Genomic DNA, 12,030 nt, shown 5'->3' with positions numbered 1-12,030 from the left:
TATGGGAGTTAATGGGAGTCAATCTATGGGTCAATCTATGGGGCTCTATGGGTCAATCTATGGGTCCCTATGGGTCAATCTATGGTCCCTATGGTCTCTCTATGGGTCCCTATGGTCTCTCTATGGGTCCCTATGGATCTCTATGGGTCTCTATGGGTCTCTTTGTCTCCCCTCGCCCCCCATTGGTCCCCATTGGCCCCACCCCCTTCCCACCCCATATATGGTGCTCGGCCCCACCCCCTGGCGTGGGGCGGGGGGTGCTGGGGGGCGTGGCCATGCAAATGAAGGGGGCGGGGCCCAGTGTATATAAGGGGGGGGGTGTACCATTGGGGGGGGGTGGGGGGAGTGCCCCATGAGGGACCCAGGCGTGCCCCATGAGGGACCCAGGAGTGCCCCATGAGGGACCCAGGCGTCCGGGTGACCCCTAAGGGACCCAGGAGTGCCCCAAAAAGGGACCCAGGCGTCCGGGCCACTCACCCCTCCCCTTCTTGGGCTTCTTGAGCTTCTTCTTCTTGGGGGGCGGAGCTTCCTGTGGGCGTGGCCAGAAGGGGCCTTGGGGTCAGGGGGGTGTGACCCCCAAGGCCCCGCCCCCTATGGTTGGGGGGGAGCTCTCACCTGATTGGTCGGATCCAGGAGGGCGGTGACGTCACCAAAGTGGGTGATGGTGTGGAGGTCCCGCCCCTCGTGGAGGCTCCGCCCCCGCTGGCCACGCCCCTTCCAGCCCCGCCCCAAGCGCAGCAGCAGCGACTCCTCCAGGCGGGTCCTGAGGGACCCAGGCGTCCGGGACCCACAAGTGGCCCCATAGCGACCCATAAGTGCCCCATATTGGCCCTATAGTAACCCATAAGTGACCCCAGTGACCCATATTGACCCCATAGTGACCCATAAGTGACTCACATTGACACCACAGTGACCCATAAGTGACCCCAGTGACCCATAAGTGCCCCATAAGTGTCCCAATGACCCATAAGTGCCCCATAGGTGCCCCAAATGGCCCATAAGTGCCCCATAAGTGACCCACAGAGACCCATAAGTGCCCCATAAGTGACCCAAATGACCCATAAGTGCCCCACAAGTGACCCCAGTGACCCCATAGAGACCCATAAGTGTCCCAATGACCCATAAGTGCCCCATAGGTGCCCCATAAGTGCCCCATAAGTGACCTCAATGACCCATAAGTGACCCACAAGTGACCCACAAGTGACCCATAGAGACCCATAAGTGCCCCACAAGTGACCCCAATGACCCATAAGTGCCCCACAAGTGACCCCAATGACCCCATAGAGACCCATAAGTGTCCCAATGACCCATAAGTGCCCCATAAGTGACCTCAATGACCCACAAGTGACCCACAAGTGACCACAAGTGACCCCCATAGTGACCCCCATAGTCACCCCCAAGTGTCCCAATGACCCATAAGTGCCCCATAGGTGCCCCAAAAGTGCCCCAAAAGTGACCTCAATGACCCATAAGTGACCCATAAGTGACCCATAAGTGCCCCATAAGTGACCCCCAGAGACCCATAAGTGACCTCAATGACCCATAAGTGCCCCATAAGTGACCCCAATGACCCATAAGTGACCCCAATGACCCATAAGTGACCCATAAGTGCCCCATAGAGACCCATAAGTGACCTCAATGACCCATAAGTGCCCCATAAGTGACCCCAATGACCCATAAGTGACCCCATAGTGACCCCCAAGTGCCCCATAAGTGACCTCAATGACCCATAAGTGACCCACAAGTGCCCCATAAGTGCCCCATAAGTGCCCCATAAGTGCCCCATAAGTGCCCCATAAGTGCCCCATAAGTGCCCCATAAGTGACCCCAATGACCCATAAGTGACCCCAGTGCCCCATAAGTGCCCCACAAGTGACCCCAGTGACCCCATAGAGACCCATAAGTGTCCCAATGACCCATACGTGCCCATAGGTGCCCCATAAGTGACCTCAATGACCCATAAGTGACCCACAAGTGACCCATAAGTGCCCCATAAGTGCCCCATAGAGACCCATAAGTGACCTCAATGACCCATAAGTGCCCCACAAGTGACCCATAGAGACCCTAAGTGACCCCAATGACCCATAAGTGACCCCATAAGTGACCCCCAAGTGACCCATAAGTGACCCCAATGACCCATAAGTGCCCCACAAGTGACCCCAGTGACCCCATAGAGACCCCTAAGTGACCCCAATGACCCATAAGTGACCCCACAGTGACCCCCAAGTGCCCCATAAGTGACCCCAGTGCCCCACAAGTGCCCCACAAGTGACCCCAGTGACCCCATAGAGACCCATAAGTGTCCCAATGACCCATAAGTGCCCCATAGGTGCCCCAAAAGTGCCCCATAAGTGACCTCAATGACCCATAAGTGCCCCATAAGTGCCCCATAGAGACCCATAAGTGACCTCAATGACCCATAAGTGCCCCATAAGTGACCCATAGAGACCCATAAGTGATCCCAATGACCCATAAGTGACCCCATGGTGACCCCCAAGTGACCCATAAGTGACCCCAGTGACCCATATTGACCCCATAGTGACCCATAAGTGACTCACATTGACACCACAGTGACCCATAAGTGACCCCAGTGACCATAAGTGCCCCATAAGTGTCCCAATGACCCATAAGTGCCCCATAGGTGCCCCAAATGGCCCATAAGTGCCCCATAGGTGACCCATAGAGACCCATAAGTGCCCATAAGTGACCCACAAGTGACCCCAGTGACCCCATAGACCCATAAGTGTCCCAATGACCCATTAGTGCCCCATAGAGACCCATAAGTGACCTCAATGACCCATAAGTGACCTCAATGACCCATAAGTGACCTCAATGACCCATAAGTGCCCCATAAGTGACCCCAATGACCCATAAGTGACCCCAATGACCCATAAGTGCCCCATAGACCCCCACAGGCCGCCCCATAGCGCCCCATAAGTGCCCCATAGACCCCCATAGCGCCCATAAGTGCCCCATAGAGACCCATAAGTGACCTCAATGACCCATAAGTGCCCCATAAGTGATCCCAATGACCCATAAGTGCCCCCAGTGCCCCATAAGTGCCCCATAGACCCCCATAGCGCCCCATAAGTGACCTGTGGAGCCAAATAGGGACCCAAAGGGACCCAAGAGTTCGGGAGGGACCCAGGAGTGCCCCAATGGAACCAAATAGGGACCCGGGAGGGACCCAGGAGTGCCCCGGGGGACCCAGGAATGCCCCATAACCCACCTTTAGTGTGGCAAAGCGGCCGCTCCGCACCCTCCGCAGCGTTTCCCGCCCGTGCGACGCCACAACCGACACCTACGGGTCATTAACACCCTAAATAACCCATTTAGCCGCTTTTAGTGCGTTTTAAGGGGTTTTTAGGGTCTTACTTGCTCGGAGAGAGCGCGGAGAAGCGCGGCGGCTTCGGCCATGCTGGAAATGGCGTGAGGAGAAGGCGCCAGCCAATAGGAAAGCGCAGGGGGGTGAGGGACAAGCGCGCCGGCCAATAGAAGCGCGGGGACTCGGCGCGGCGGCCAATGGGAGTGGGGGGGGGCGGTGCGGCCCGCCCCCGCGCGGCGGCGCTGAGGGAGAAGCGCGCCGGCCAATGGGAAGGCGGCGCCGCGCCGCTGCGGCCAATGGGAGTGAGGGGGGGGCGGTGCCTCCCGCCCAGGCGCGGCGGTGCTGAGACTCGGCCATAGAGACCCATAGAGACCAATGGGAGTCAATGGGACCCATAGACACCCATAGAGATCAATAGAAGTCAATGGGGGTCAATGGGAGTCAATGGGACCCATAGCGCCCCATAGATCTCCCCATAGACCCCATAGATCCCCATAGGCCGCCCCATAGATCTCCCCATAGATCCCCATAGGTCGCCCCGCCCCCTGGCCCCGCCCACCTGCGAGTCGGTCAGCGGCAGCCAATAGATGGACGGCGCCGCCTTGGTCTTGCGGAACAGATCGTCCAATAGCTTGGCCGGGGGCTCCTCGGGGGGCTTCTCTGCGATTGGACGAGCCCTCAGCCCCGCCCAGCGCCCCCCAAGTCCCGCCCACTCCCCCCAGACCCCGCCCATTCATCACAAACCCCGCCCACCCCCCCCCCCCCCCACCTCCCCATTCATCCCTATGGCCCATTGAGCCCTATGGGGCCCCGTGGCCACGCCCCCTGCCCCCAAAGCCACGCCCACTCCCCAGACCCCGCCCCTTCATCACAAACCCCACCCATTCATTGTTAACCCCGCCTCCCCATTCATCCCTATGGCCCATTGAGCTCAATGGGGCCCCATGGCCACGCCCACTACCCCAAACCCCGCCCCCTCCCCCCAGACCTCGCCCATTCACCGCAAACCCCGCCCGTGCCCCCTTAACCCCGCCTCCCCATTCATCCCTATGGCCCATTGAGCCCTATGGGGCCCCTTGGCAACGCCCACTCCCCCAAGCCCCGCCCACTCCCCCAATCCCCGCCCACTCATCACAAACCCCGCCCACTCCCCCTTAACCCCACCTTCCCATTCATCCCTATGGCCCATTGAGCTCTATGGGGCCCCGTGGCCACGCCCACTACGCCCCAGCCCCGCCCCCTCTTCCCAAGCCCCGCCCAGTAGCCCCAGACCCCGCCCCTTCATCACAAACCCCGCCCACCCCCCCCTGACCCCACCTCTCCATTCACCCCTATGGCCCATTGAGCCCTATGGGGCCCCCTGGCCACGCCCACCCCCCCCAGCCCCGCCCATTCCCCCCGACCCCGCCCATTCATCGCAAACCCCGCCTCCCCATTCATCCCTATGGCCCATTGATCCCTATGGGGCCCCGGCCACGCCCCCTCCCCGTAAGCCCCGCCCACTTATTCCACCATTAACCCCCATTCATAACTTTATAACCCCATTAATTCCATTATAACCCCCATTAATTACATTATAAACCCCCTTAATTACATTATTGACCCCCATTAATTAACCCACAGACCCCCCAGAGTGAGACCACGCCCCCCAGAGGCCACGCCCACCCAGGCCCCGCCCCCTTCTCCCCCCATTAATTCCCCATATAACCCCATTCATTCCATTATAACCCCATTAATCCCATTGTAACCCCCATTAATTACCTTATAACCCCATTAATTACCTTATAACCCCATTAATTAATTATAAACCCCCATTAATTACTTTATAACCCCATTAATTACATTCTAAGCCCCATTAATTAATTATAAACCCCATTAATTACCTTATAACCCCTTAATTAACTTATAACCCCATTAATTAATTATAAACCCCCATTAAATACCTTATAACCCCATTAATTCCCTTATAACCCACATTAATTAATTATAAACCCCAATTAATCACCTTATAACCCCATTAATTAACCCATAGACCCCCATAGCGTGGCCACGCCCCTTCAAGCCCCACCCCCTTCAAGGTCCGCCCCCCCCCCAGCCAATCACCTTTCTTGTCGGGCCGTCCCTCCCGCTGGCCCCGCCCCCTTTGTCCGGGTTTGCTCCTGATTGGCTGGTGCGGGGAGGAGGAGGGGGGGGGCGGCGGGGGGGGCGTGTCCTCGGCCCCGGGCGGGGCCGGAAGTGGGCGGGGCCCCATCGCCCGTTCCCGCCGCTCCTGCTCCCTCTCGCGCTCCGCCCACTGCCCCGCCCCCTGGGGGCGTGGCCATCGGGGGACACGCCCCCTGAGCCACCGGGGGGCCCGGGGGGGCGGAGCTGAAGGGAGGGGGCGGGGCCTCGGAGGAGGGGGGGGGGGAGGGAGGAGGCGGGGGGGGGGGAGGCCCCGGTGGAGGTCGAGCTGGGGAGAGACCATAGAGAACAATGGGACCATAGAGAGCAATGGGACCCATAGAGAGCAATGGGACCCATAGAGAGCAATGGGACCCATAGATTGACCCATAGATTGACCCATAGAGAACAATGGGACCCATAGATTGACCCATAGAGACCCATAGAGACCCATAGAGAGCAATGGGACCCATAGATTGACCCATAGAGACCCATAGAGAACAATGGGACCCATAGATTGACCCATAGATTGACCCATAGGGACCCATAGAGAACAATGGGACCCATAGATTGACCCATAGATTGACCCATAGAGAACAATGGGACCCATAGATTGACCCATAGATTGACCATAGAGAACAATGGGACCCATAGATTGACCCATAGAGAACAATGGGACCCATAGATTGACCCATAGATTGACCCATAGGGACCCATAGAGAACAATGGGACCCATAGATTGACCCATAGAGAACAATGGCACCCAGAGATTGACCCATAGATTGACCCATAGATTGACCCATAGGGACCCATAGGGAACAATGGGTCCCATAGATTGACCCATAGATTGACCCATAGGGACCCATAGAGAACAATGAGACCCATAGATTGACCCATAGGGACCCATAGAGAACAATGGGACCCATAGATTGACCCATAGATTGACCCATAGATTGACCCATAGATTGACCCATAGGGACCCATAGAGAACAATGGGACCCATAGATTGACCCATAGATTGACCCATAGATTGACCCATAGGGACCCATAGAGAACAATGGGACCCATAGATTGACCCATAGAGAACAATGGGACCCATAGATTGACCCATAGATTGACCCATAGGGACCAATGGGACCCGTAGATTGACCCATAGATTGACCCATAGAGAACAATGGGACCCATAGATTGACCCATAGGGACCCATAGAGAACAATGGGACCCATAGATTGACCCATAGATTGACCCATAGAGAACAATGGGACCCATAGATTGACCCATAGATTGACCCATAGAGACCTATAGAGAACAATGGGACCCATAGATTGACCCATAGGTTGACCCATAGAGACCTATAGAGAACAATGGGACCCATAGATTGACCCATAGAGACCCATAGAGAACAATGGGACCCATAGATTGACCCATAGGGACCCATAGAGAACAATGAGACCCATAGATTGACCCATAGGGACCCATAGAGAACAATGGGACCCATAGATTGACCCATAGATTGACCCATAGGGACCCATAGAGAACAATGAGACCCATAGATTGACCCATAGATTGACCCATAGAGACCCATAGAGAACAATGGGACCCATAGATTGACCCATAGATTGACCCATAGAGAACAATGGGACCCATAGATTGACCCATAGATTGACCCATAGAGAACAATGGGACCCAGAGATTGACCCATAGATTGACCCATAGGGACCCATAGAGAACAATGGGACCCATAGATTGACCCATAGAGACCCATAGAGAACAATGGGACCCATAGATTGACCCATAGATTGACCCATAGGGACCCATAGAGAACAATGGGACCCATAGATTGACCCATAGAGAGCAATGGGACCCATAGAGAACAATGGGACCCATAGATTGACCCATAGATTGACCATAGAGAACAATGGGACCCATAGATTGACCCATAGATTGACCCATAGGGACCCATAGAGAACAATGGGACCCATAGATTGACCCATAGATTGACCCATAGAGAACAATGGGACCCATAGATTGACCCATAGATTGACCCATAGAGAACAATAGGACCCATAGAGAACAATGGGACCCATAGATTGACCCATAGATTGACCCGTAGAGAACAATGGGACCCATAGATTGACCCATAGATTGACCCATAGGGACCCATAGAGAACAATGGGACCCATAGAGAACAATGGGACCCATAGATTGACCCATAGATTGACCCATAGAGAACAATGGGACCCATAGATTGACCCATAGATTGACCCATAGAGACCTATAGAGAACAATGGGACCCATAGATTGACCCATAGGGACCCATAGAGAACAATGGGACCCATAGATTGACCCATAGATTGACCCATAGGGACCCATAGGGAACAATGGGACCCATAGATTGACCCATAGATTGACCCATAGATTGACCCATAGAGAACAATGGGACCCATAGAGAGCAATGGGACCCATAGATTGACCCATAGGGACCCATAGAGAACAATGGGACCCATAGATTGACCCATAGATTGACCCATAGGGACCCATAGAGAACAATGGGACCCATAGATTGACCCATAGATTGACCCATAGGGACCCATAGAGAACAATGGGACCCATAGATTGACTCATAGGGACCCATAGAGAACAATGGGACCCATAGATTGACCCATAGATTGACCCATAGAGACCTATAGAGAACAATGGGACCCATAGATTGACCCATAGATTGACCCATAGATTGGCCCATAGAGAACAATGGGACCCATAGATTGACCCATAGATTGACCCATAGGGACCCATAGAGAACAATGGGACCCATAGATTGACCCATAGATTGACACATAGAGAACAATGGGACCCATAGATTGACCCATAGATTGACCCATAGAGAACAATGGGACCCATAGATTGACCCATAGTTTGACCCATAGAGACCTATAGAGAACAATGGGACCCATAGATTGACCCATAGGGACCCATAGAGAAGAATGGAAACCATAGATTGACCCATAGGGACCCATAGAGAACAATGGGACCCATAGATTGACCCATAGATTGACCATAGAGAACAATGGGACCCATAGATTGATCCATAGAGAACAATGGAACCCATAGATTGACCCATAGATTGACCCATAGGGACCCATAGAGAACAATGGGACCCATAGATTGACCCATAGAGAACAATGGGACCCATAGAGTGACCCATAGATTGACCCATAGAGAACAATGGGACCCAGAGATTGACCCATAGGGAACAATGGGAGCCATAGATTGACCCATAGAGACCCATAGATTGACCCATAGAGAACAATGGGACCCAGAGATTGACCCATAGATTGACCCATAGAGAACAATGAGACCCATAGATTGACCCATAGATTGACCATAGAGAACAATGGGACCCATAGATTGACCCATAGATTGACCCATAGGGACACATAGAGAACAATGGGACCCAGAGATTGACCCATAGATTGACCCATAGAGAACAATGAGACCCATAGATTGACCCATAGATTGACCATAGAGAACAATGGGACCCATAGATTGACCCATAGATTGACCCATAGGGACACATAGAGAACAATGGGACCCAGAGATTGACCCATAGATTGACCCATAGGGACCCATAGAGAACAATGGGACCCATAGATTGACCCATAGATTGACCCATAGGGACCCATAGAGAACAATGGGACCCATAGATTGACCCATAGGGACCCATAGAGAACAATGGGACCCATAGATTGACCCATAGAGAACAATGGGACCCATAGATTGACCCATAGGTTGACCCATAGGGACACATAGAGAACAATGGGACCCATAGATTGACCCATAGATTGACCCATAGGGACCCATAGAGAACAATGGGACCCATAGATTGACCCATAGATTGACCCATAGAGAACAATGGGACCCATAGATTGACCCATAGATTGACCCATAGGGAACAATGGGACCCATAGATTGACCCATAGAGACCCATAGAGAACAATGGGACCCATAGATTGACCCATAGATTGACCCATAGGGACCCATAGAGAACAATGGGACCCATAGATTGACCCATAGATTGACCCATAGGGACCCATAGAGAACAATGGGACCCAGAGATTGACCCATAGAGAACAATGGGACCCATAGATTGACCCATAGAGACCCATAGAGAACAATGGGACCCATAGATTGACCCATAGAGAACAATGGGACCCAGAGATTGACCCATAGATTGACCCATCGGGAACAATGCGACCCAGAGATTGACCCATAGATTGACCCATAGAGAACAATGGGACCCATAGATTGACCCATACGGAACAATGGGACCCATAGAGAACAATGGGACCCATAGAGAGCAATGGGACCCATAGATTGACCCACAGAGTGACCCATAGGGACCCATAGAGAACAATGGGACCCATAGATTGACCCATAGAGAGCAATGGGACCCATAGATTGACCCATAGAGTGACCCATAGGGACCCATAGAGAACAATGGGACCCATAGATTGACCCATAGATTGACCCATAGAGAACAATGGGACCCATAGATTGACCCATAGATTGACCCATAGAGACCCACAGAGAACAATGGGACCCATAGATTGACCCATAGGGACCCATAGAGAACAATGGGACCCATAGATTGACCCATAGATTGACCCATAGAGAACAATGGGACCCATAGATTGACCCATAGATTGACCCATAGAGACCCATAGAGAACAATGGGACCCATAGATTGACCCATAGATTGACCCATAGATTGACCCATAGATTGACCCATAGGGACCCATAGAGAACAATGGGACCCATAGATTGACCCATAGATTGACCCATAGATTGACCCATAGGGACCCATAGAGAACAATGGGACCCATAGATTGACCCATAGAGAACAATGGGACCCATAGATTGACCCATAGATTGACCCATAGGGACCAATGGGACCCGTAGATTGACCCATAGATTGACCCATAGAGAACAATGGGACCCATAGATTGACCCATAGATTGACCCATAGAGACCTATAGAGAACAATGGGACCCATAGATTGACCCATAGGGACCCATAGAGAACAATGGGACCCATAGATTGACTCATAGATTGACCCATAGAGACCCATAGAGAACAATGGGACCCATAGATTGACCCATAGAGACCCATAGAGAACAATGGGACCCATAGATTGACCCATAGGTTGACCCATAGAGAACAATGGGACCCATAGTTTGACCCATAGATTGACCCATAGAGAACACTGGGACCCATAGATTGACCCATAGATTGACCCATAAGGACCCATAGAGAACAATGGGACCCATAGATTGACCCATAGATTGACCCATAGGGACCCATAGAGAGCAATGGGACCCATAGATTGACCCATAGGGACCCATAGAGAACAATGGGACCCATAGATTGACCCATAGGTTGACCCATAGAGAACAATGGGACCCATAGATTGACCCATAGATTGACCTATAGGGACCCATAGAGAACAATGGGACCCGTAGATTGACCCATAGATTGACCCATAGAGACCCATAGAGAACAATGGGACCCATAGATTGACCAATAGATTGACCCATAGAGAACAATGGGACCCATAGATTGACCCATAGAGACCCATAGATTGACCCATAGAGAACAATGGGACCCATAGATTGACCCATAGATTGACCCATAGAGAACAATAGGACCCATAGAGAACAATGGGACCCATAGATTGACCCATAGATTGACCCGTAGAGAACAATGGGACCCATAGATTGACCCATAGATTGACCCATAGGGACCCATAGAGAACAATGGGACCCATAGATTGACCCATAGATTGACCCATAAGGACCCATAGAGAACAATGGGACCCATAGATTGACCCATAGATTGACCCATAGAGACCCATAGAGAACAATGGGACCCATAGATTGACCCATAGATTGACCCATAGGGACCCCTAGAGAACAATGGGACCCATAGAATGACCCATAGATTGACCCATAGGGACCCATAGAGAACAATGGGACCCATAGATTGACTCATAGGGACCGATAGAGAACAATGAGACCCATAGATTGACCCATAGATTGACCTATAGGGACCCATAGAGAACAATGGGACCCATAGATTGACCCATAGATTGACCCATAGAGAACAATGGGACCCATAGATTGACCCATAGATTGACCCATAGATTGACCCATAGAGAACAATGGGACCCATAGATTGACCCATAGATTGACCCATAGAGACCCATAGAGAACAATGGGACCCATAGATTGACCCATAGATTGACCCATAGGGACCCATAGAGAACAATGAGACCCATAGATTGACCCATAGATTGACCCATAGAGACCCATAGAGAACAATGGGACCCATAGATTGACCCATAGATTGACCCATAGAGAACAATGGGACCCATAGATTGACCCATAGATTGACCCATAGAGAACAATGGGACCCAGAGATTGACCCATAGATTGACCCATAGGGACCCATAGAGAACAATGGGACCCATAGATTGACCCATAGAGACC

The 12,030-nt window shown here is 52.4% G+C and overlaps 1 long non-coding RNA gene across 1 annotated transcript; it reads right to left on the bottom strand.

Annotated features, from left to right (window-relative positions):
* Positions 1 to 414: 414 nt before the first annotated feature.
* LOC309452412 lies at positions 415 to 3,415 on the bottom strand. Its single transcript, XR_014186545.1, has 4 exons — positions 3,376 to 3,415; positions 3,230 to 3,301; positions 616 to 763; positions 415 to 529 (listed from the first exon to the last, which is right to left on the bottom strand). It is a non-coding gene; the product is annotated as an uncharacterized lncRNA (long non-coding RNA).
* Between the last annotated feature and the right edge of the window lie 8,615 nt (positions 3,416 to 12,030).

The sequence above is a fragment of the Streptopelia decaocto genome (genome assembly GCF_964273445.1).
Source record: "Streptopelia decaocto genome assembly, contig: HAP1_SCAFFOLD_107, whole genome shotgun sequence".
In the NCBI taxonomy this organism is placed as follows: Eukaryota; Metazoa; Chordata; class Aves; order Columbiformes; family Columbidae; genus Streptopelia; species Streptopelia decaocto.
This window is presented reverse-complemented; position numbering and strand designations above follow the sequence as displayed.